Here is a 24022-nt window from a genome sequence, read left to right as displayed (position 1 = left end):
AATAATGTGCATTGCCTCAGAACGTGAACAAAGTGGTGTTCCTGGTTTTGCCCACTCTGGGATGACAGAAGACCTCTAGTTCATCAGGTCTGGATTGTTTATCTGGAACGATACTCAGATTTTTTTTCTTTAATCTTGGGATGTTCTTATAAGAAAAAAATTAAGAATGACCCAGTCTGTCCCTAAAATTAGAACTATGTGACACTGACTATATATGAACTTTAAAGCATTAGAACAGCACACTGCAGAAGATACGTAGTAAATCCTGGTAGAAACCTGTAATGTCTCTTCTTCAAGGAGCGGGTAGTGACCCTGAGCCCAAGCAAGTGACTTTTATTCTATTTTGGTCTGGTTTCTTCTGTAGGAGAGAAGAAGGCTTTCCTTTGCCCTTTTAGGGTCCCTGGTTGAGTGTGAAAATTGAAGTGACAAGAACAGTAACAAGAGAAAAGCATGCACGTTTATTTGATAGATGTTTTCCCTGAGGTGGAGCCTTAATGAGGAAATGAAGACCAGGAGAAGCAGACCTGCTATTTTCTGTGCTTGATGTGGTGCAGGGTGGGCCATGCGGGAGGAAGATCACAGCCTGAGGGTGTGAGGTCAGTGCAGTGACCTGGGGGCTGAGCACGGCCTGTCTGCTGGCGTTCTCCCCCGTCCCCCTGTGCCTTGGGAGATGAGGCTGCTCCTCTGCTCCACGTGTAGGGAGGGCACCTCTCGCAGGAAGGTTTTACCACGTGTTTCAGGGAGAAGGGGTGAGGGGAGGAGAGCAGTGAGCTTCCTGCTTCTCCTGTTTTCCCAGACTGCTCTGCTGGGCTGCGCATATTCAGTATGCTACATAACACACTGAGTGGTCCTGAACCTCTGGGCTCTTTCCTCTTACCTTGTCCACATCCGAATCCTGTGCACTCCACTGACTCCGCCACGTCTTTTCTCCCTCCTGCTGTTCAGCTCGCAGACTGGGACCAGGGACCCACTCACGTTCCTTCCCTTTCAGCACAGCCCCACACTGCTGGGTCTGTAGGAGTCCGGGTCCCGAGAAATACTGATCTTTGCTAAATACTGTTTTGAATGGCCCTTGTGTGTTTCCTTGGGGTTGGGCTCTTTTTATTCCAAGGAAGAGACGACTTTTCTCTCTGTTTTCCACAGTGACTCGTAAGTAACGGTCTTAGTGGATACAGTAATGGAGGTGATGGTGTTGATGTAAACAGTGACTGTACTTTCTTCTCCTGTAATCCTCACTATAACCCTATGCGGTCTTTAATAATTAATTCTCAGAGGAATCGGGTGGAGAGGGAGGTGGGAGGGGGGATCGGGATTGGGAATACATGTAAATCCATGGCTGATTCATATCAATGTATGACAAAACCCACTGGAAAAAAAAATAATAAAAAAAAATAATAATTAATTCTTCAATATTTAATATTTAATCATAATTTATTTACATAAATAAATTATATTAAATTATATAAATGAAGTTTATTAATAATGAATATTATTTAATATTTAATGTTATTATACTCCTTTTATAGACAAGGAAATTAGAGCTAAGAGAATTTAAGTAACTTGCCCAACATCACATCACTGATATATCTTGAGGCTGGAACTGAAGCTCAAATCGAGCTGTCTACAGAACCCTAAATTTTAACCACCAGCATGATAAAAAATAAACATTTACAAATGTAATTTTAAAAGAAGAGGTCATCTGGGCCATGGTCTAGTGATACAAATTATAATTGCTTGGACGTGGCTACAGATTGGAAAAAACTAAAGTCCTTTAGTCCATACCATGAAACTACTCTCTCCTACAACCTGCCCATGAATTCTCTAACAACTACTTAGAATTCTCAAATATTTGTAAGATTCAAGGACTATATAGCCTTCAAATACATTTTGTTTTCTATTTTTTATAATTAAAAACATTATAAAAAACTTTGATTTCATTTGACTAAATTAAGGTGCTTTATTTGACTTCACTCAGACAACGGTAATAAATGACAGATAATGCTTCCCAGATGGCACTAGTGGTAAAGAACCCCCCTGCCAATGCAGGAGACATGAGAGACGCACATTCGATCCCTGGGTCGGGAAGATCCCCTGGAGGAGAGCATGGCAGCCCACTCCAGTCTTCTTTCCTGGGGAATCCCATGGACAGAGGAACCTGGCGGGCTGTGGTCAGTAATATCACAGAGTCGGACGCTACTGAAACGGCTTACTGCAGTGACTCCACTATAATCTCTGCTCCTCTTAAGTTGTGTAACATTTTAAACTCCTTGGATAGTTTCTAGGATACTGGTCATATGTGGAGGACTTGGATGAATAAGTAAAATAAGACTATTTAAAATGTGCATTTCCTGATTTCTGTGTTGTCAGCTTTTGGAATAGTGGTTTATATCCCACCACTCACTTTTAATATATTTTGTATTCTGTGTATCAGTTTGTAGTCAGAGTCAGAGGATCCATATGGCAGCTTGGTGGATATGATACAGGCTCCCACTTGTGTCCTGAGGCCACTGAGCTAGTGTGTGTTGATTATTGAGTCTTCTGACCTCCAGGATCACACTAGTGGTAGGCTTGTAAGGGGTGTGTCTCTAGCTTCTTGAATCTTAAAACTGGAAGGAATCTCAGAGTGATCTCCAGCTCAGTGATCTCATTTTATTTATGAAGAGAGACTGATGCTTGTTATTCATTGTAACTTTAGTATCTCCAGGCCAGGCCAGTCATCTCCCTATCAGAAGCACTGAGTGCCTTCCAGGGCTGACCCATCCTGGTCTTGTGGGAAATGAGACTCCCTCATGGCAGATGAATGAGGAAAAGCTAAGCCTATCGGAGAGCCAGTGTCTGGGAGAAAATGGACTGAAACGGTACACTGGCTGTCTTAGTAGAGGGTCAGTGGGTTGAGAAGCAAAGTCCAGGTCAGAGCAACTGCCCAGAGCTAGAGGCCTCCCTGTAGCACTGGGAGACCTGAGGGTGGAGCTGAGGGAGAGCCTGGGCCAGCTTGGGCGCTGAGGAGCCCTGAAGCCAGGGTCTTGTTATGCAAGGACAGTTGTCATGATCACGGATGGGGAGAAAGGCACTGTGTCCTGCATCTGGTGATTTTTTTTTTCTTTTTAGTAAATGTTACTTGTTTGCCATGAGGGTAGTTAGAACTTGATCGTGGTGTTCCAAAGGACTAGATTAAATCAGAATATGGTGTTGCAGCCGGAATCAAGAACAGTGAGGAGCTGTCAGGACTCCACGTTGCAAAGAAGAGAATATTTAATTTCAGTTAGCCCTTTCGAAGAAAGGATTTACCCTTTCACGTACCTGAGCTTTCAGAGCCTATGCAGGCTCCATGATTGGCTGATCCAGAAGGTTGCAGTTTCTTTCCATCTCCCTGCTTCAGCTTCCATGGCATCATTTCTACCCAAACCTGTTTCTACTCGTGGTTTAAAGATGGCTGACATAGGCCTGGGGTTCTGGGGTTCCTGTTCAGCTTTGGTGAGATGCTGAGAGTTTCTGCCCCAGCATTCTGGTCAAGTCCTGAGATCAGCTCTGATTGCATAGCTCATGTGCTCACCCTTGAACCCAGGCCTGATTTAAACCAACCAGGGACTACTAGTGGAATGAGAGAAGGAATGCGCTTATTCTGAAAAAATATGGGATGCGGAGAGGTAGCTACCGAAATAAAATCTGGGTGCTGTTAAGCCGAGAAAGACAGGAAATGTATTGGACATTCAACTCAATTCACATAGACAAGAGGCCTGGACTTCTGAATTTCTGAGCTGAGACACACTTACCCAGGTTCTAGACCCCAGCACTAGGGAGTCTGATTCGGTTGGTCTGCATTTGAACGCATCTTCCCTGTTGATTCTGTTAATGAACCACCTATGAGAACCATGGGAGTACCTGACTTTCGAAAAAAATGTTAAAAATATTTATAAATTCTTTTTCCTTATAATAATAGAACATGTTCATAACCTAAAACTTAGAAAATACAAAAATGATAAGACAATTTGAAAAGTTTTGCTTTTTTTTCCTCCTAGCAGGGAAATGCCTGTAGTGTTTCCTAAAGAGGGACAGTGGTTCAGTTAAAGTACTGAGCATGAGCTTTGAAAAATCTATTGTGTTCCTGTTTGATGAAAGCTTTACATTTCATTAGAATTCTTCCACAGCCTCAGACCAGTCTTGGGATACGTGCCAACAGCTAATGGCCCTGCTGCACTGCTAACACACAGGGGCAGAGGATCTCTGTCATGTCAGCCCCAAGACTGGCTTTATGGAGAGAGTCATTCATCAAGGCGAGTAGGGCACCCTGCACCCATCCAGGCCTGGAGGAGGTGACCACGGCCGCTGAGAGCCCTCATACCTGGGAGAATCCCAGCGAGGCCCGTCCTTCCCTGCATACGACTGGGCTTCAGCAGTGGCGTTACGTGTGGGGCTTCCCTGTGGTCAGCTTTGATCTTGCCATTCGCATGCTTGGTTGAAGGTGAACCGTGACCCTCCCTTGTATGACCAGCTATACACCTAACCTTCCAGCTGGAGGGACTTTTGTCACTCCCAGCTCTATGGACAGCCTGTCACTCTTGCCTTGGCAGTTCCATGTTCATGCCAATTGGAACAAATTTAATATAAGGAAGAATTTGTATATCTGGTAAGTTTTTAAGAGAGCAGATCATGGCATTTTGGGCAAAGTCTTAGCCACTGAAAGTCCCCCAAGAAAGATTTCTGAAAGTTACTTTAGAGCCTGTGGAATCTTTAGCTCTATAGCAGATTTTTTTCCCTTCTTTTTATCCATTTTGTTTGTGCCACAGATTCTTTTGAGGATTTTAGGAAAGCTATGTATACTTTCCCTAGGAATATACATATACGCATACAGTAATTTCAGTAACTCTTGGCTTATTTCTGAGCCAGTTAATGGAACCCACATAGAGAAATACAGTGCCTTGGATGGATGGCTAGAAACGTGGACTCTTGAGTTAGACTGCCCTGATTTATTGATTTGCCAGCTCTGCTACTTACGTATCTTTAGCAAGCTTCTCCCCCTCTCTGTCCCTTTGTTTCATTGCCTGTGATTTGGGGCCACTTCAAGGACCCACTTCCTGAAGCTGTGTCAGCAGTAAGGGAGACAAGGACCTAACTTGCCAAGGGCCTGGTGCTAGAGACACCAGGTTTAAGGAAGACCCTGGATTTGATCAGTTCTTTTGTGATAAATAATCTCATTCATTGACTTAAATAAAGTTGTTGCAGACACTGTCCTCTAGAGCACACAGCAGCTTCTGTAGACAACGTGTAGTTTGCTCTGCAATGCGAAACCACAGAGGGTTTTAGGTAAGGGAGGTGCTATGATCTGATTTTTATGTTTTCTTTTTCTTTGCCTCAGGTGTGCAGTTGATGCACACAATGGAAGCAGAGAGACCACTTGGGGGAAGAGAGCGTTTACCTAAGACGATACTTTGGGTGTACACAAGGGACTCCACGGGGCCAGGGGCTGGGGGCTCAGGGGAGAGCTGCGTCCCTGGCTGGTGTGGAGGTGGAGAGCGCTGGGGAGGAGCCCCGAGGCCTCTGGCTCAGGTGGCAGTACGGTGCAGTGCCTGAGCGCCACTTACCAGACAGCAGCTGGCTTCTGCTTGTTTTTATTCCAAGGTGGACCAGATAATAATAACAATCAACTTTGGTTTGAGTGCTTGAGTTGGAGAGACCCGTGGTTGACTTAGGATGCCTGGGGAAGTCAGATATCTCCAGGTGGCTGGGTGTATTTACCCCTGTGAGTCATCCAGGCAGAGGCAGTGCATGTACTCTGAGTCCTCTGGAACCTGCAGTAACAGAAGAACAGAACCCTGAAGCAAGGCCAGAAACACATCAGCATTCCTTTGTCAAAACAGAGGAACCAGTAAAAGAAATTGAATTAAGCCAGAGGAAAGGAGGAAAATTGTGATTTGGGTCACAGACTCTTAAAGAAAGGAGAGAAGAAGGGAGTGTGGCTTTGAATGGTCATGTGGGATTAGGGTGGAAAGGTTCCGGATGTTGGCCTGCAATGCTGGGGGCAGGCTGTCAGTAAGCTGACAGGGAGGGGGCGCTTGGGAAATGACCAGTGTGGCTGCACATGACTTCCTCAGCCTGTGGGTTTAGGAGCCGAGATGGGAAGGAGTCCAGAGAAGAATTGGGGAGAGGAGTGTTCAGGGGTGAGGGAAATTGTCATGGGGTGAGATCCAGGGCTTTCCTGGGGATCTGGCCTGTGGATGTGAGGAAGGCTTTCCTATTCCCAACTCTCAAAGGACTTTCAGTCCGAGCCTTGCCTTTTCTCGCAGGGGTCCACAGCGTCTACTTGTATTGGCTGACTCTCTAGGACCTACTTCTCAGAGATACAGGAGTGCTGCCCCCTGGAGTTGTGCACGCCTGCTCCTTTGGCCAGGCTTTCTGCTTGGCTTCAGCTCATCCACATGTCCCAGGCTCCCAGCTGCAGGGACGGTTAGAGGCTGGACATGCATCCCAAGTCAGGCTACTCGGAACAGAAGACACAATTTGCAGGGGTGTCATTTAAACTCTTGTGGATGCAGCCCTAGTTTCTTGCAGGTTTGTACCACCGTCTGTGTGATGGGCCTGGTGCTGCCGCCAGCATGTGACCGTGAAGGTGGGAGTCAGCGGAGGGCCTGGGGCGGAAAACTGAGGGAGGGGAGTGGGCACTGCCTCCCCATCTAGCTCCTCCAGACGTTCAGCTACTACATTCCTCTTACTGCTTGGGTAACAAAACACGTCTCAGCTAATACACCCTTCCATTTCTTCAGACACAGTTTTAGAAATAAAAAAATAAAATGTTCCTTTTTTAGAAATTCTTTGAAGTTTACAGGGATATTTTACATCCATTATCCCATTTGATCCTGACAAATATATGCACCATTTTATAGATGAAGGTCATTAATGGGCAGTCAGAAACTAGAATTCGCATTTCTGGTTCTTACTCATGACATCACCATGTAAATTCCTTTTAAACATAGTCAGTTGAATATTGAATGAGCAGTTTCATATTCCACTGCTAGTTCTGTCTCTATGTTATGTTATGTTTATATTTTTATGTTTTGTTCTAAATCACAGAAGCTCTTTGTAAAAGCTGTGGCCTTTAGTGAGTAATCAATGTCTTAGTATGAAGGTGCAGCAAGTATTAATGAGTTAGCAAAGAAATCACAGAGCTGCTTTAAATGCGTTTACCCCAACAAGCTCAGACAGGTTACCTTCTAGAGTCCTGAAAGCACTCGCAGGGTTTATCGCATTTATGATTTTAAGATTATTATTACTGTCCATGTTTGAAAATTTTTGGAGAATGAGAGCGACACAAGAAGAGTAAAGCTGGGAAAAATATGACCTGCTTTTCAAAAGGGAGATACTAGGAATTACATATCTAACACTATGCTTTGTCACTCAGCCGTGTCTCACTCTGCAACCCCATGGACTAGAGCTGGCCAAGCTCCTCTGTTCATGAGGATTCTCCAGACAAGAATACTAGAGTGGGTTGCCATGCCCTCCTTCAGAGGATCTTCCCAACTCAGGGATCAAACCCCGGTCTCCCTCATTACAGGTGGATTCTTTACCATCTGAGCCACCAGGGAAGCCCATGAATGTTGGAGTGGGTAGCCTATCCCTTCTTCAGGGTAACTTCCTGACCTAGGAAACAAACTAGAGTCTCCTGCATTGCAGGCCGATTCTTCACCAGCTGAGCTACAGGGAAAGCCCACATACCTAATAGTTTATAGAAAAAAATCGAAAACAATTCTAGAAGATAACCAAGCAATGTTCTATCTGTGGGAATTTGGAGAAGAATTTGACAATTACTGGTGTAAGTCCTGTCTAACTAACCTGGTCTCTGATAACAAGTCAATTGTTATGATAAAACAAAGGCTGTAAGATCCGAGGGATCAGTAGATTTATAGGTAGTTGTTTTAAAACCTCCCTGAAAATGAATGCCTGTGTGTGTGTGCATGCTTTTGTGAGAGACTCAACTGCACAGAGAGGAGTTTGAGTGTACACTGCAGTTGATGGCATGCTGCCTGCTTTAGTCTGTGCAGGCATCTTCTTTTGTTTTATATTAATATTTTCATTTTTAAGACTATTTATTTTTGGCTGTATTGGGTCTCAGTGGCAGTGCACAGGCTTCTCTCTAGTTGTGGGATGCAGGCTCTGTTGTTGGGGCACTCAGGTTTGGTTGACCATTGCAGTGTGGGATCTTGGTTCCCTGACCAGGTATCAAACTCACATCCCCTGCACTGGAAGGCAGATTCTTAACCGCTGGACCGCTAGAGAAGGCCTCCTCTTTTATTTTATTTTCTTCCATCCCCATTTCCAATGCCATTTTGCCTCTTAGACACTCAGTCTGCTGTATTGAAGAAGTGAACTTCCTCTACTTCTTCGATAGTATTTAGGTGTTGGTGTACTTTGAAAATGTATGGTGGTGTGTATGTTTATTTAGATTTACGTAAGTATAGCTGAGATATTAATCAAGCACTCTTTCTCCCACTGGATGTTATGTCTTAAAGAACTCTTTATGTGCACTTGGTGAGTCTGGTTTGTTGCTCCTGCCTGTTACAGTTGCCACGGTGTTCCATCACATACACTGGTCACGTTTTACTTGTCCCTTTGTCTGGAGATGAATCTTGCTTTCACAAACAGTACAGAAATGAGCATGCTCGCACACGCCTCCTCATGGACCTGTTTGAGAGGTTCTCTGGGCTTTCCCAAGGGCTCAGCAGTAAAGAATCTGCCTGTAGTGCAGGAGCTACCGGAGATGAGGGTTTGATTCCTGGGTTGGAAAAATCCCCTGGAGGAGGGAACAGCAACCCACTACAGTATTCTTGCCTGGAAAATCCCGTGGACAGAGGAGCCTGGCAGGTTACAGTCCAAAGGGCCGTAAAGAGTCAGACATGAGTGAGCACACATGCATACTGGAAATAAATGATGCCAAAATGTATGTGTATATATATATATATGAAATAAGTAATACCAAATTGTTCATTGTATTGTCTGAACTAGTTGTAACTCCCGTCAACTCTCCATGAGAGTTCCTTTTCTCATAATCTCAGTGTTCAATTGATAGTGCTATAAAACAGTCCCGAGTGTAACTATTCCACAGTTTATTTACCCCATCTCCTGCTGATGGACATTTTAAACTAGTCCTGTTATGACCATTCTAGTAGTGGTACATACGTGCAAATTTCTCTAAGGTGTTACTCAAGCAAGAGGTAGCTGTGTCAGGATATGTGACTGCTTGAATTTATAAGGAAGAACAAGTTGCTTGCCACAGTTGTTCTAACAAGTTACCTTCCAATCAGAAGTGCAGAAGAGTTCTCACTGACTTGTATCCTTTGGGCATAGCATTGTCAAATTTCTTAATTTTTGCCATGGATTCTATTTAAAATGTACCTTCTTATGGTCTAAATTTGCATTTCCTTCACTGATAATGCAGTTGATCATCTTTTCTTATGTTTATCTGCTATTTGTAATTCTTTTCCATGTAAAATACCAGTTCACGTCTTTGTCCATTTTTTGTTTGTTTTTCTGATTTAAAGAATTCTTTCAATACTCTAGATATTAATCCTTTGTCTATTTATGTGTTTTGAAATTTTCCGTTATTTTATGATGTCATTATGCAGTGGATGGTGGTTCTCAATGAATATATATTAATTTTAATGTAGAAGTTTTCAATTCTTTCTGTTCAGTGATTTTTATTTGTTTAAGAAATTCTTCCCTACTTTTGGGTCATAAAAATATTCTATCAATAAAAAAGCTGGTCATTTTCATATTGTCTTCTAGTTTTGGATCAGAGTTATTCTGCCTTCTTAGAATGGGCTGTGAATATTTTATCTTTTATTCTCTGGAAGAGTTTGTGTACTTTAAATGTAGTCTTTCAGATTTTGATAGAATCCTCCTGAAAAAAGATCTTGCCTCTGGGAAGATTTTTAAATTACTGAATCTGTTTTTTAAATGCTTCTAGCACTGTGTATCTTCTTGAATCAATCTTATTGAATTATTTTTTTCTAGGAAATTGTCCATTTTAGTGGTTGTCAAATCATTAGCATAGAAATTGTCCATAATGCTGTTTTATTCTGTTGAGTCTATCTATAGGGCCAATTTTTCATTCCTAATATTATTTACTTTTGTCCCCCTCCCCTGCTTTTCCTCTTGCTGAGTATTACTAGACTTTGCCTATTGCCACAGTCTTTTTGAAGAACCAGCTTCTGGCTTTGTGGTCCGGTTCTTTGATCTGCACTTGTTTTCCCTTCTTCCCTTTGCTTTTTGGATTTATTTTGTTGTTTTTTTCTAAATTTTTAAGTTGGATACCTAGCAAATTAACTTCTAGCCTTTTTCCTCAAATACAAGATTTAGAATTGTTCTCTTCCAAGTAGCAATTTTATTTCAACCTGCAAGTCTTGGTGAATAGAATTCTCATTATAATCCATCTATAAATATTTTTACATTTCCATTATGATTTTCAATCTTCTGTGTTTTATTTTTGATTTGTTTTATAAGCTTACGCTCTTTTCTTCATCTTTGTCTCCCTTTCTTTGGAGTTTTTCTGCAAACCCTTCTTTAAAAAGTAATTAATTTATTTTAATTGGAGTCTAGTTACTTTATGATATTGTGGTGGTTTTTGCCATACATTGACATGAATCAGCCATGGGTGTACATGTGTCCCCATCCCATCCCTCAGGGCTGTCCCAGTGCACTGGCTTTGAGTGCCCTGTTTCATGTATCAAACTTGGACTGGTCATCTATTTCACATATGGTAATATACATGTTTCAGTGCTATTCTCTCAAATCATTCCACCCTTACCTTTTCCCCCAGATTCCAAAAGTCTTTTCTTTATATCTGTGTCTCTTTTGCTGTCTTACATATAGGGTCATTGTTACCATCTTTCTAAATTCCATATATATGCATTAATATACTGTATTGGTGTTTTTCTTCCTGACTTACTTCACTCTGTATAATAGGCTCCAGTTTCAGCCACCTCATTAGAACTGATTCAAATGAATTCTTTTTAACGGCTGAGTAATATTCCATTGTGTGTATGTACCATTGTGGTTTTGATTTGCATTTCTCTGATAATGAGTGATGTTGAGCATCTTTTCATGTGTTTGTTAGCTATCTGTATTTCTTCTTTTTCTTCATCTTTGTCTCCCTTTCTTTGAAGTTTTTCAGCAAATCCTTTCTTTTTTTTTAATTGGAGGATAATTGCTTTACAGTGTTGTGCTGGTTTCTGCCATACAACAGCATGGATGAGTCATGTGTATATATATATACACCCTCCCTCTGGAGCCTCCATCCATCCTCCCATCCCACCCCTCCATGTCATCACAGAACACCAGGCTGAGCTCCCTGTGTCCTATAGCAGCTTCCCACTAGTTATTTATTTTAATATGATAGAGTGTATCTGTCAGTGATACTTTCTCAGTTAATTCTACCCTCTCCTTCCCCTGCTGTGTCTACATGTCACTTCTCTACATCTGTGTTTCCACTCCTTCTTTGCAAATAAGTTCGTCAGTACCCTTTTTCTAAATTTCATATATATGCATTAATATATGCTATTTGCTTTTCTCTTTCTGACTTACTTCACTCTGTATAATAGGTTCTGTGTTTATCCACCTCATTAGAACTGACTCATATTTGTTCCTTCTTCGGACTGAGTAATATTGCAGTGTATTTATGTACCACATCTGATTTATCCATTCACCTGTCAATGGACATCTTTGTTGCTTCCTTGTTCTGGCTATTGTAAATAGTGCTATTGGGATATATCCCAAATAGTAAATTGGGATACACGTGTATTTTTGAATTGTGGTTTTCTGAGGGTATATGCCCAGTAGTGGAATTCCTGGGTTATATGGTAGTTTTATTCCTAGTTTGTTAAGAAATCTCCATACTGTCTTCCATAGTGGCTGTATCAGTTTGCATTCCCACCAACAGTGCAGTAGGGTTCCCTTTTCTACACATCCTCTCCAGCACTTATTGTCGTTTTTTTGATGATGGCCATTCTGGTTAGTGTGAGGTGATACCTCATTATAGCTTTGATTTGCATTTCTTTAATAATGAGTGATGTTGAGCATCTTTTCATGTAATCTGTTGGCCATCTGTATGTCTTTGGAGAAATGTCTGTTTGGGTCTTCCGCCTATTTTTTGATTGGGTTGTTTGTTTTTCTGATATTGAGCTATATGAGCTGCTTATATAGTTTGGAGATTAATCTTTTGTCATTTGCTTTGTTTGCAATTGTTTTTTCCCATTCTGAAGGTTTTCTTTTCATCTTGTTTATTGTTTCCCTTGCTGTGCAAAAGCTTTTAAGTTTAATTAGGTCCTACCTGTTTATTTTTGCTTTTATTTCCATTTCTCTAGGAGGTGGGTCAAGGAGGATTTTGCTGTGATTTCAAACTGCCTGTGTTTTCCTTTGAGAGTTTTATGGTTTCTGGCCTGAAATATTTAAGTCTTAAATCCATTTCAAGTTTATTTTTTGTGTATGGTGTTAGGAAGTGTTCTGATTTTATTCTTTTACATGTAGCTGCCCAGTTATCCCAGCACCACTTATTGAAGAGGCTGTCTTCTCTTTATTGTATATTCTTGCCTCCTTTGTCAAAGACAAGGTGCCTATAGGCATATGGGTTTATTTCTTGGCTTTATTCTTGTTCCATGGGTCTATATTTCTGTTTTTGTGCCAGTACCATACTGTCTTGATGACTGTAACTTTGTAATATAGTCTGAAGTTTGGAAGGTTGATTTCTCTAGCTCCATTTTTCTTAAGATTGCTTTGGCTATTCAGTGTCTTTTGTGTTTCCATACAAATTATGAAACTTTTTATTCTAGTTCTGTGGAATTGCCATTGGTGTTTTGATAGGGATTGCATTAAATCTGTAGGTAGCTTTGGGTAGTATAGTCATTTTCACAGTGTTGATTCTTGCAATCCAAGAACATGATATAGCGCTCCATCTGTTTGTGTCATCTTTGATTTTTTTTCTTCACTGTCTTAGTTTTCTGCATACAGGTTTTCTCTTTAGGTAGGCTTATTTCTAGATATTTTATATTTTTTGTTGTGAATGAGATTGTTTCTTAATTTAAAATTTTCTCCTTCTGATTTCTCATAAATTTTATGTCCTACGACTTTAGTAAATTCATTAATTAGCTCTAGTTATTTTCTGGTGTCATCTTTAGGGCTTTCTGCATTTATTATCATGTTGTCTACAAACAGTGAGAGTTTTACTTCTTTTCCAATCTGGATTCTTTTTATTTCTTTTTCTTCTCTGATTGCTGTAGCTAGGATTTCCAAAAACTATATTGAATAATAGTGGCAAGAATGGACACACTTGTCTTGCTCCTAATCTTAGAGGAAATGCCCTTATGTTTTTCATCATTGAGAATAATGTTTGCCGTAGGTTTGTTGCATATGGCCTTTATTATGTTGAGGTAGGTTTCTTCTAGCTAATTTTTCTGGAGAGATTTCTTTAATCATAAATGGGTGTTGAATTTTATAAAAAAAAATCTCTCTGCATCTATTGAGATCATCATATGGTTTTTATCTTCCAGTTTGTTAATACAGTGTATCACGTTGATCATTTTGCATATATTAAAGTATCCTTGCATCCCTGGAATAAACCCCACTTGATCATGGTGGTAGTGGTGGTGGTGTTCTGCTTAGTCGTGTCTGACTCTTTGCGACCTCATGGACTGTAGCATGCCAGGCTTCTCTGTCCTTCACCATCTCCCAGAGCTTGCTCAAACTGATGTCCATTGAGTTGGTGATGCCATCCAGCCATCTCACCCTCTGTCGTCCCCTTCTCCTGCCTTCAGTCTTTCCCAGCATTGGCGTCTTTTCTAATGAGTCAACTCTTCACATCAGGTGGCCAAAGTATTAGAGCTTCAGCATCAGTCCTTCCAATGATTATTCAGGATTGATTTCTTTTAGAATTGACTGGTTGGATTTCCTTGCAGTCCAAGGGACTCTCAAGAGTCTTCTCCAACACCACAGTTCAAAAGTATCAATTCTTCAGCACTCAGCCCTCCTTATAGTCCAACTCTCACATCCATACATGACTACTGGAAGAACCATAGTTTTGACTAGATGGACCTTTGTCGGCAAAGTAATGTTTTTGCTTTGCAATATACCATCTAGGTTTGTCATAGCTTTTCTTCCAAGAGCAAGTGTCTTTTAATTTCATGGCTGAAGTCACCATCTGCAGTGATTTTGGAGCCCAAGAAAATAAAGGCTCTCACCGTTTCCGTTGTTTCCCCATCTAATTATCATGAAGTGATGGGACTGGATGCCATGATCTTCATTTTTTGAATGTTGAGTTTTAAGCCAGCTTTTTCACACTGCTATTTCACTTTCATCAAGAGACTCTTTAGTTCCTCTTCACTTTCTACCATAAGGGTGGTGTCATCTGCATATCTGAGGTTAATGATATTTCTCCTGGCAGTCTTGATTCCAGCCTGTGCTTCATCCAGCCTGGCATTTTGCAAGATGTACTCTGCATATAAGTTGAATAAGCAGGGTGACTATATACAGCCTTGGTGTTTTCCTTTCCCAATATGCCAGCAAATTTGGAAAACTCAGCAGTGGCCACAGTACTGGAAAAGGTCAGTTTTCATTCTAATCCCAAAGAAAGGCAAAGCTAAACAATCTTAAAACTACCACACAATTGCAATCATTTCACATGCTAGCAAAGTAATGCTCAAAATTCTCCAAGCTACGCTTCAGCAGTAGGTGAACCAAGAAGTTCCAGATGTTCATGCTGGATTTAGAAAAGGCAGAGGAATCAGAGATCGAATTGTCAATATCTGTTGGATCATAGAAAAAGCAAGAGAATTCCAGAAAAATATATGCTTCATTGACTGCACTAAATCCTTTGATCATGGTGTATGATCCCTTTAATATGTTTTTGGATTCTGTTTGCTAGAACTCTGTTGAGGATTTTGCATCTGTGTTAATTAGTGATACTGTCCTGAAACGTGTGTGTGTGTGTGTATGTGTGTGTGTGTGTGAGATATTCTTGTCTGGTTTTGGTATCAGGGTGATGGTGGCCTTGTCAAATGAGTCTGGGAGTGCTCCTTCCTCTGCACTTTTTTGAGAGAGTTTGAGCAGGATTGGTATTAGCTCTTCTCTGAACTTTTGGTAGAATTTGCATGTGCAGCCATCTGGCCTTGGACTTTTGTTTGTTGGAAAGTTTTTGATCATAGTTTTGATTTCAGTGCTTACGACTGGTCTGTCAATATTGTCTATTTCTTCCTGGTTCAGTCTTGGAAGGTTGTACTTTTTAAAGACTTTCCATTTCTTCCAGGTTGTCCATTTTTTGGCATTGTCAGTTGTAATTTCTCCTTTTTCATTTCTAATTTTATTGATTTGAGTCTTCTTTTTTTTCTTGATGAGTCTGGCTAATGGTTTGTCAGTTTTGTTTATCTTCTCAAAGAACCAGCTTTTTTGGTTTTACTGATCTTTGCTGTTGTTTCCATCATTTCTTTTTATTTCTGCTCTCATTTTATGATTTATTATCCAAAGTCTACTAACTTTGGAGGCTTTTTGTTCTTTTTCTTGTTGCTTCAGGTTTAAGGCTAGGTTGTTTATTTGATGCTTTTCTCGTTTCTTGAAGTAAGCTTGTATTGCTATAAACTTCCCTTTAGCACTGCTTTTACTGCGTCCCATAGGTGGTGAGTTGTCATGTTTTCATTGTCATTTGTTTCTAGGTATTTTTTGATTTCCTTTTTTGATTTCTTCAGTGACCTCTTGGTTATTTAGGAGCATAGTGTTTAGTCTTCATGTGTTTGTGCTTTTTACCATTTTTTGTTGTGATTGATATCTGATCTTACAGTGCTGTGGTCAGAAAAAAGGCTCACTACAATTTCAGTGTTCTTAAATATACCAAGGCTTAATTTGTGACCTCAGATGTGATATATCCTGGAAAATATTCCATGTGAACTTGAGAACAAACTGAATTCTACTGCTTTTCAATGGAATGTTCTATAGATATCAATTAAGAACATCTGGTCCAATGTATCACTTAAGGCTTGTGTTTCATTGTTAATTCTCTGTCTGGGTGATCTGTCCACTGACTGAGTGGTGTGTTAGAGTCTTCCACTGTTACTGTGTTGCTGTTGATTTCTCCTTTTATAGTTGTTAGCATCTGCCTTATGTATTGAGGTGCTCCTTTGTTGGATGCATATATAATTGTTATATCTTCTTTGAGGAAACCATTGATCATTATGTAGTGTCCTTCCTTGTCTCTTGTAATGGTCTTTGTTTTAAAGGCTATTTTATATAATATGAGTATTGCTACTCCTGCTTTCAATTTCCACTTGCATGGAATCTTTTTCCAGCCCCTCACTTTTAGTCTGTATGTGTCCTTAAGTCTGAAGTGGGTCTCTTGTAGACAGCTGATACATAGGTCATGTTTTTGTATCCATTCAGCCAATCTGTGTCTTTTGGTTGGAGCATAAAATTCATTTACATTTAAGGTAATTATTGATATGTATGATCCTGTTACCATTTACTTTATTGTTTTGGGTGTGCTTTTGTAGGACTTTTCTTTCTTTTGTGTTTCCTGCCTAGAGAAATTTGTCATTTTTTGTAAAGCTGGTTTGGTGGTGCTAAATTCTCATTATTTTTGCTTGTCTGTAAAGATTTTGATGTCTCTATCAAATCTGAATGAGATCCTTGCTGGATAGAGTAATGTTGGTGGTAGGTTTTTTTTCTGTTCATCACTTTAAGTATATCCTACCAGTCCTTTCTGGTGTGCAGTTTCTGTTGATTAATCAGTGGTTAATGTTATGGGAAAGATTGAAGGCAGGAGGAGAAAGGGACGACAGAGGATGAGATGGTTGGGTGGCATCACCGACTTGATGGACATGAGCTTGAGCAAGCTCCAGGAGCTGGTGATGGACCGGGAGGCCTGGCGTGATGCAGTTCATGGGGTTACAAAGAGTTGGACATGATTGAGCAACTGAACTGCACCTTATGAGGGTTTCCTTCTATGTTACTTGTTGCTTTTTCCTTGCTGCTTTTAATATTTTTTCTTTGTTTAATTTTTGCTGGTTCCATTACTGTGTGTCTTAGTGTGTTTTTCTTTGCATTAATCCTGCATGAGACTCTGGGCTTCCTGGACTAGGGCGGCTATTTCCTTTCCTATGTTAGGGAAGTTTTTGACTCTGTGTGTGTGCTAGATACTCAGTTGTGTCCGACTGTTATTGACCCCATGGACTGTAGCCTGCCGGGCTCCCCTGACCGTGAAATTCTCCAGGCAATAGTACTGGAGTGGGTTGCCATTTTTCTCTCCAGGGGATCTTCCAGACCCAGGGATCAAACCCAGGTGTCCTGCACTGTAGGTAGACTCTTTACCATCTGAGCCACCAGGGAAGCCCCATTTTAACTGTAATCTCCTCAGATGTTTTCTCAGATCCTTTCTTTTTCTCTTCTTCCGGGACTCTTACAATTCGAATGTTGGTGTGCTTAATGTTGTTTCGAAGGTCTCTAAGACTGTTTTCATTTCCTTTCATTGTTTTGTTTATTCTGCTCTGCTTTAGTTGTTTCCACCGTTCTATCTTCCAGCTCACTTATCCATTTTTCTGCCTCAGTTATTCCATTGGGTCCCTCTAGTGTATTTTTTATTTCAGTTATTGTGTTGTTCATTGTTGGTTGTCTGTTCTTTAGTTTTTCTAGGTCCTTCTTAAACATTTCTTGTATTTTCTCAATCTGTGCCTTCATTCACTTCATCTGTGCCTCCATTTTATTTCTGAGATTTTGGATCATATTTAAGTCATTACTGTGAATTCTTGTCCTGGTAGACTGCCCATTTCCTCTTCATTTGTTTGGTCTTGTGGGTTTTTACCATGCTCCTTCATCTGCTGCGTGTTCTCTGACTCTTCATTTTGTGTAATTTACTGTTGTTTCGGGTCTCCTTTCTGCAGCCTGCAGGGTCATGGTTCCTCTTATTTGGGGATTCTGCCCCCAGATGGGGGGTTGGGCCAGTGCCTTGTGAAAGTTTGTTAGGCTAACTGGTGCCTGTGTTCTCTTTGTGGGAACTGGATCCTGTTTCTCTGAAGGTCAGTGCCATGTCCAGCGGTGCCTTGTAGGGTGTCTGTGGACTTGGCATGGCTCTGGGCAGCCTGTCTGCTAGGTGGGACTGTGCTCCTGATTTGCTCATTGCTCAGTGGGAGGCACCCTGCCCTGGGGCTTGCTGCCCTTTGAGTGGGGCCAGGTCTTAGTGCTGAGAGGGAGGCCTTTGCGAGAGCTGTTCTTGGCTAATAGTCCATGAGGTTGGGAGTCTTCTGCTGGTCCAGTGAACCTGGATTCGGGTCTCCCACCTCTGAGATTCAGGGCCAGTCCCTTGGTAGAGCACCAAGACTCTGCAAGCTACACAGCACAGAAGAGAAAGAAAGAGAGAGAAAATAAGGGGAGGGAAGAAAAGAAAAAAATCAAACAAAAAAAACCCCAGAAAGACAAAATCCCAAGACAAATGGTAAAAGCAACATTAAATAGACAAGAACTCACAAAGAACTTCATGCACTCCCAAAAGGAAAAGATGAGAAGGAAATACAAAAGATAAATAATAAAAACAGGAACCAAAAGAGAAGAGAGCAATCAAAGCAATAAATAAACCCTTAAATAAAAACAAACACTGTTAAAACTATACTAGCAAAAATAGGAAACCAAAAGCATGGAAAAAGTGCAGTATAAGAAAAAAGTACTTTAGCAATAGGAAAAAAGTAAAATAAGTTTACATAAAAGTAAAAGCATTAAAAAAGGGAAATGTAAGTAGAAAAAAAATTGAAAAGCAATAATAAAAACGAACAATAATAGAAGAATATGGAAAAGGAAAAAAGATGAAAACCTGCATAGGGAGGGTGGTAATAAGAGTTGCTCCCATGGCCTCCGTTGTCAGTGTCCTTGCCACACAGTGAGCCCCAGCCAGTCTTCCTACTCGGGAATTCCCTGAGGATTTCTGTGTGGGTCTCTGGAACTGCTGCGGGCACTGTGTGGTCAGGTCAGACTGGTCTTGCTCCAGCTGTAGTTGCCCCTGAAGTCCACAGTCGCAAGCTGATTGTGGGCATTTAATCTGCTGATCCCGTGACTGCAAGCAAATCGCCTTCCTGTTGTTTGGTCACGCAGCCCCCGGGTGCTCAGTTTTGGTTTTGGTCCCGTCTCTGTTGGGGGGCCTCCCTCTGGCACGTGCTCCCCGCCCAGACAAGAGAGGGGCGAAAGCATTGGCTTATCGGGGCTCACTTGCTCAGCTGGTCTGGGGGCAGTGAGGGGTACTGCAGACACAGCTGGGACATGTGGGGAGTGCCTGCAGCGGTAGAGGCCCACAGGAAGCAGCTTGAGTCCCGTCATGCCCCGCTCTGAGGTCAGGGACTGCAGCAGCGTCTTACCTCCTGCCTCTAGTACTTGGGTATGCCTAGGCAGCAGCCAGCCAGCCAGCCTGCTCATCTTTGGGGTTCCAGCTTGCAGCTACAGTCCCCTGCCTCTTGCTCTCCCATGGATTTTTGTGGTGGTTGGTGGCCGGCAGGCTTGGCTGCCTCTGGGATCGCAAACCACTGCCGCACCCCAACCTGCCTCTGGCCCTTGTGAAGGTGGTGTTCTACAGATTGCGAGCGAAGGGAGCTAGAGGGTCCCTGCAACAAAGATCTCTTGGCTCTCTGACTGGCCCAGGCTGTTCTCTGGTCTCCCTCAGCTGTATTGTACTAGCCCCTCCAGAGTATCTTCCCAGCAGTCTACCCCAACCCTCTCCCTGAGGTCTGCCTCTGAAGGCTGAGCCTCAGCCCCCAGCCCCTTCTTGCTGCTGTGGGCGTGCAAACAAATGTCCCACTGGGGAGTGCTGGTCAGCCCTGATCTCTGCGGTGAATTCTCTCCACTTTGTCTTCCATGCACTTGCTGCTACACTCCCCTCTGAGGTTCCAGAGGACCCCTCTGTCCCCGCCTGTAAGGGAGTTTCCTAGTGTGCGGAAACTTCTCCTTCACATCTCCTTCCCTACATTGCAAGCCTCATCCCATTCCCTTTGTCCCATTTTTTCCTTTTTTCTCTGGCCTTACCCCATTTTGTGGAGATCAGCTTCCCTTTTCTGAAGTCTGTGGTCTTTTCTGCAGCGTCAGTCCCTTTCTTAATTCTGGCACTGGTGATTAGCTCAATAAATTTCAGTCTCTACCTCTGTTATAAGCATCCAAGACTATCTGTCCCCTCTAAATACAACTTTTGTAGTTTTTCCCAAATTCAGTTCAGGAATTCCTCATGTTCCAAATTCTTGCCAATCTATTTATTAAAAAGATAATTTAAAAAACCACAGGTCCATGTATTTTAAGAGTGTTTTAAGAATTGCCTTAACCTAGGTGAATAAAGGCTCTGGGCTCTTAATGTTTCTTGGCTGTGGTTCCTGTCTGTTGTCTACAACCTCAAACACTTCCCCTAGGAAGATCATCATAGTAACTTCAATCCAAAATTTAAAAAAAGTTGATTGGTAACATTGCGGTTGCAAACATGAGGATGAAAACCACAAAATAAGAAAATCCAAACAGCAGCATAAGTACCTGATTGCATCATGAGGTTGCCAGAATTTTATACTTCTCGGTACATTAAGAGAAACAAAAACAAACCATAGAAATGATTCCTGAAACCTATCATATAAAAATATATACACAATAAGTACGTACTGTATAGCACAGGGAGCTCTATTCAGTATCTTATGATAACGTATAATGGAAGAGAATCTGGAAAAGAATATGTATTACCATATAACAATCACCTTGCTGTATACCTGAAACTGGTTCAACACTGTAACTCAATTATGCTTCAATAAATGGATAAATAAGTCAATGTTAACGTAACAAGGGAAACAAGAACCACTCAGTTTTCCAAAAGCTATTGTATGTAAATTTTTCCCTTATTTGTTGCCAAACACAGTCCTTAACTGAAAGCAGCCGGAAAGCCATAATACAAAGACTGACTCAAATTGTCTCAGTGAATAGAGCTATCACCACCTCAGTGCTCCCCAGGAGGTGGAATTGGCGTGGAACTTTTGGACAAAGCTTATCAAACCATACTAGGTGGACATTATAGATACTTTATTTTTAGGACTTCTGGGAGGTCAGATCTTACTGGAATTAAGTTGCTGCCTAGGAAAGGAAAGTAGGGATTTGGGAATGTAATTGAGGCATGAAGTTCAGAATTTCCTCCCTGGAGGAGAGGTTCTGTCCCATAGAGTCACGTGTGAAGTGTGTAAATGAGAATGGAGAGTCAATGACTGATTCTGTTTGGCTGGCCTCTAGGTCATTTCGGTTGTGGTTCATACAGTCTAAAGAAAATCCAAGGTGGTCACAGCTTACAAAGTTCCCTGCCCATGTCTAATTAATGACTCTGCAGTTCATATAAATGAGAGATTTTACACTGACCAACAGCTGTAATTGAGCATTTCACTGTCTTTTCTGTGCAAAAATGGCTATGTTCATCCCGTGGAGTGGAATAAGATGATTACCCTCACTCTTGTTGCATAATAGTTATACCATCAGTAAAACATGGTTTCACATCTTTCAAGGGGAGTTAAAGTGCTAACGTTTACTTTGAAATAAAAAGAAGGCACTTTAAAGCCTTTCTATATAAAATCCTCTAAGCCATTTAAATAATGAGTAGGATTTCTAAATTTGCCTCTTGATAAGTTATAGTTAATATAAGGCTGAGATGAGTAAATAGTAGCTTTGTAAAAGGAGAGTATTGAACCAGAAATCTCCCCCTTCACGCTCACACTGAGTGTGAAAATGTCTGTGACTCTTTTCCTCTTCCAGTGTCCATGCCCTTTACAAGGTGGCATTGTCACTTCTCTCATAAAGTTGGGGCCTAGAGCCCACTTATGGCAGTTTTAAGATACAGCCTCAAGTCTCCCTTCTCCTGAATAAGGACATGACAAAAGCAGTTGACAGAAGTGATGCCATACCAGTTTCTGGGCCACGCCTTAAGAAACTAGCAGCTTTCCATTTCCAATCTCTTAGGATCCATCTCCCCTGATGCAAGAAGTGTATCCTGCATGCTGAGAGTCTCACCTGGAGAGGAATTTGCCAGTCATGGGATGGGGCCATCTTGGAAGTGGATCCTTCAGCCTTAGTCCAGCTGACATCTAGTGGAGCAGAGATGAATTGTCCCCACCAGGCTCTGGCCAAATGACAGATTGGTGAGTAAAATAATGAATTGTGTTTAAACTAGTTAGTTTTGAAGTGATTTGTTATATAGAAATATAGATAACTGAAGTATTGCCCTTGAATAGGAGCTGGCTGGCCAATGAAATGTGGAAGAGGTGGGGTCTAGCTCACACCGATACTTGGCAGGCCTTAGGAGCATCTAGTTCCATCTTGGTATCCTGCCTGCGGGAAGAGAGGAGACTTCTGTGCAGCTGCTCTTTGCCCCAGTCCACAGGCCAGTGACCACCCTGCCTCTAGAAAGGTGAAGCCTTCCTGGACCAGTCCACCTCCCAGTGACCAACTGCGGATGCGTGAGCAAGCCAGTTAGGACCCTCCAAGCCTGGCGCAGCGCAGAGCATCTTGGATGCTTCTCTCACCTGAGTCACCTTGGCCCCAACCATGAGTGGAGGAGAGGACCGGCAGCGCATCCCCCAGCAGGCCTTCGTCACATACTGAGAACTGGTCAGTGCTAAACTCCAACCACGGTGTGCGTCTGCTAGGGAGTGACGTGAGGGTAGGTGGAAGGGTAAATGATGAGATAAGGAAAAGAATATTTTGGGATACCAAACCAAAGTAATAACTTTCAATAACTATTAGTACAGGAATGAATTTGAAAACAGGATAGACAGACAATGAAATGCAATATAGCACTGAAAATGAGTAAACAAAAATGAGATGTATGACAGAAAATCTCACAAACACAGCATCGAGTGAAAAATCAACTTGGGTAGCACACTGAAGCAGTTTTCTATCAGGCATCTAATTTTTTTTTTTTTTTAAGCCTGTGGTCCTATAATTGGACACTGATAAGCTGCGTGGGAAAAGGTAGTGATCATAGCTTATTTGATAGTTGAAATATAGACTTTATCAGTTACGTAAGAACAGTTTCAACATTTCATCAAATTTATTCATATAAAAACAAAGCTTACACCTAATAAACCATCTGTCACAATCAGTGAGCTGTTGATACTTTAAGAGAATAATTAGTGACCAACTTGGGATGTATACAAATAGGCATATCACTGATGTTAGACTTTAGCTTTTTATTTCATCAGTTTTATGAACATTACTGAGAATTAGACTGTGATAAGATTTTAAGAAATTTTATGCAGTGTATTTATTTCAAGTGTTCAGAGTGTCTCTGTCTTCTGTTCCCAAGGCCTCAGGCTTTGCATGGTTCACTTCCAGCCCCATCAGTGCCTCTGGGAACTTAAGCATGCTAGGGCGAATGCCAGGTTATTCCTGAGATCCTCGTCACAGAGCTGACACGGGCGTCTTAAAGCTCGATTCGTACTTCCCTGTAGGTTGCTTCTGGACCTGTGAGCTTCACGCTGCAAAAGCGCTCTGAGGTCTCCAAGAGCTGTGACCACACCAGCGCAGGGCACGTCGCGCAGGGGGTGAGTGCTGTCCCCACCTGCCGTCCTCCGGGTCTGGTCCGTAGCTGTGTGTAGCCCCTCTGAAGGCTGGTCAGTGGGGCTCTTCCCTGCTCCATGGTTCTGCTTCCTCTGTAGGCTCAGTGCGGTCACTGCCTCTCTGTGCGGGTGCGTGCATCTGTGACCTTCGACCTGACACTCTGCAGAGCCTCCTGCTGCGGGAGGAGTGTGTGTCCTGCCCTCACCCTGCACGGGGGCTCTGCTGGGTGACTAGGATGACAGGAGATGAGGTGGCTGGCCTGGAAGAGCTTGTTCTCTTGTTCTTTTGTCATCACTGTGGGAAGAATTTGTCTCAGATAGCCTCTGGTTCAAAGGTAGAGCAGATCTGAACTCGCTCATGTTGAGGCAGAGCCACTCTCGCTGATGGCACAGCTTTGAGTATGAAAAATAAATGTTGCTGAAAGGAGGATTTGGTGGGGGGTGGGGGG

General features: G+C 42.0%; 1 long non-coding RNA gene across 2 annotated transcripts in view; it reads left to right on the top strand.

Moving 5' to 3' along the window:
- The window catches only part of LOC122683300, an 89820-nt gene extending 66235 nt beyond the window's left edge, over positions 1 to 23585 (top strand). For both annotated transcript variants that reach the window (XR_006337676.1, XR_006337675.1), the window contains exons 2-4: positions 21976 to 22154; positions 22248 to 22623; positions 23466 to 23585. This is a non-coding gene — a long non-coding RNA (uncharacterized LOC122683300). The remainder of the gene's footprint in view (positions 1 to 21975; positions 22155 to 22247; positions 22624 to 23465) is intronic.
- The last annotated feature ends 437 nt before the right edge of the window (positions 23586 to 24022 follow it).

Source organism: Cervus elaphus, chromosome 24 (genome assembly GCF_910594005.1).
Source record: "Cervus elaphus chromosome 24, mCerEla1.1, whole genome shotgun sequence".
Classification (NCBI taxonomy): Eukaryota; Metazoa; Chordata; class Mammalia; order Artiodactyla; family Cervidae; genus Cervus; species Cervus elaphus.
Note: the sequence above shows the minus strand (reverse complement) of the source record. Positions and strands in the feature narration are given on the sequence as shown.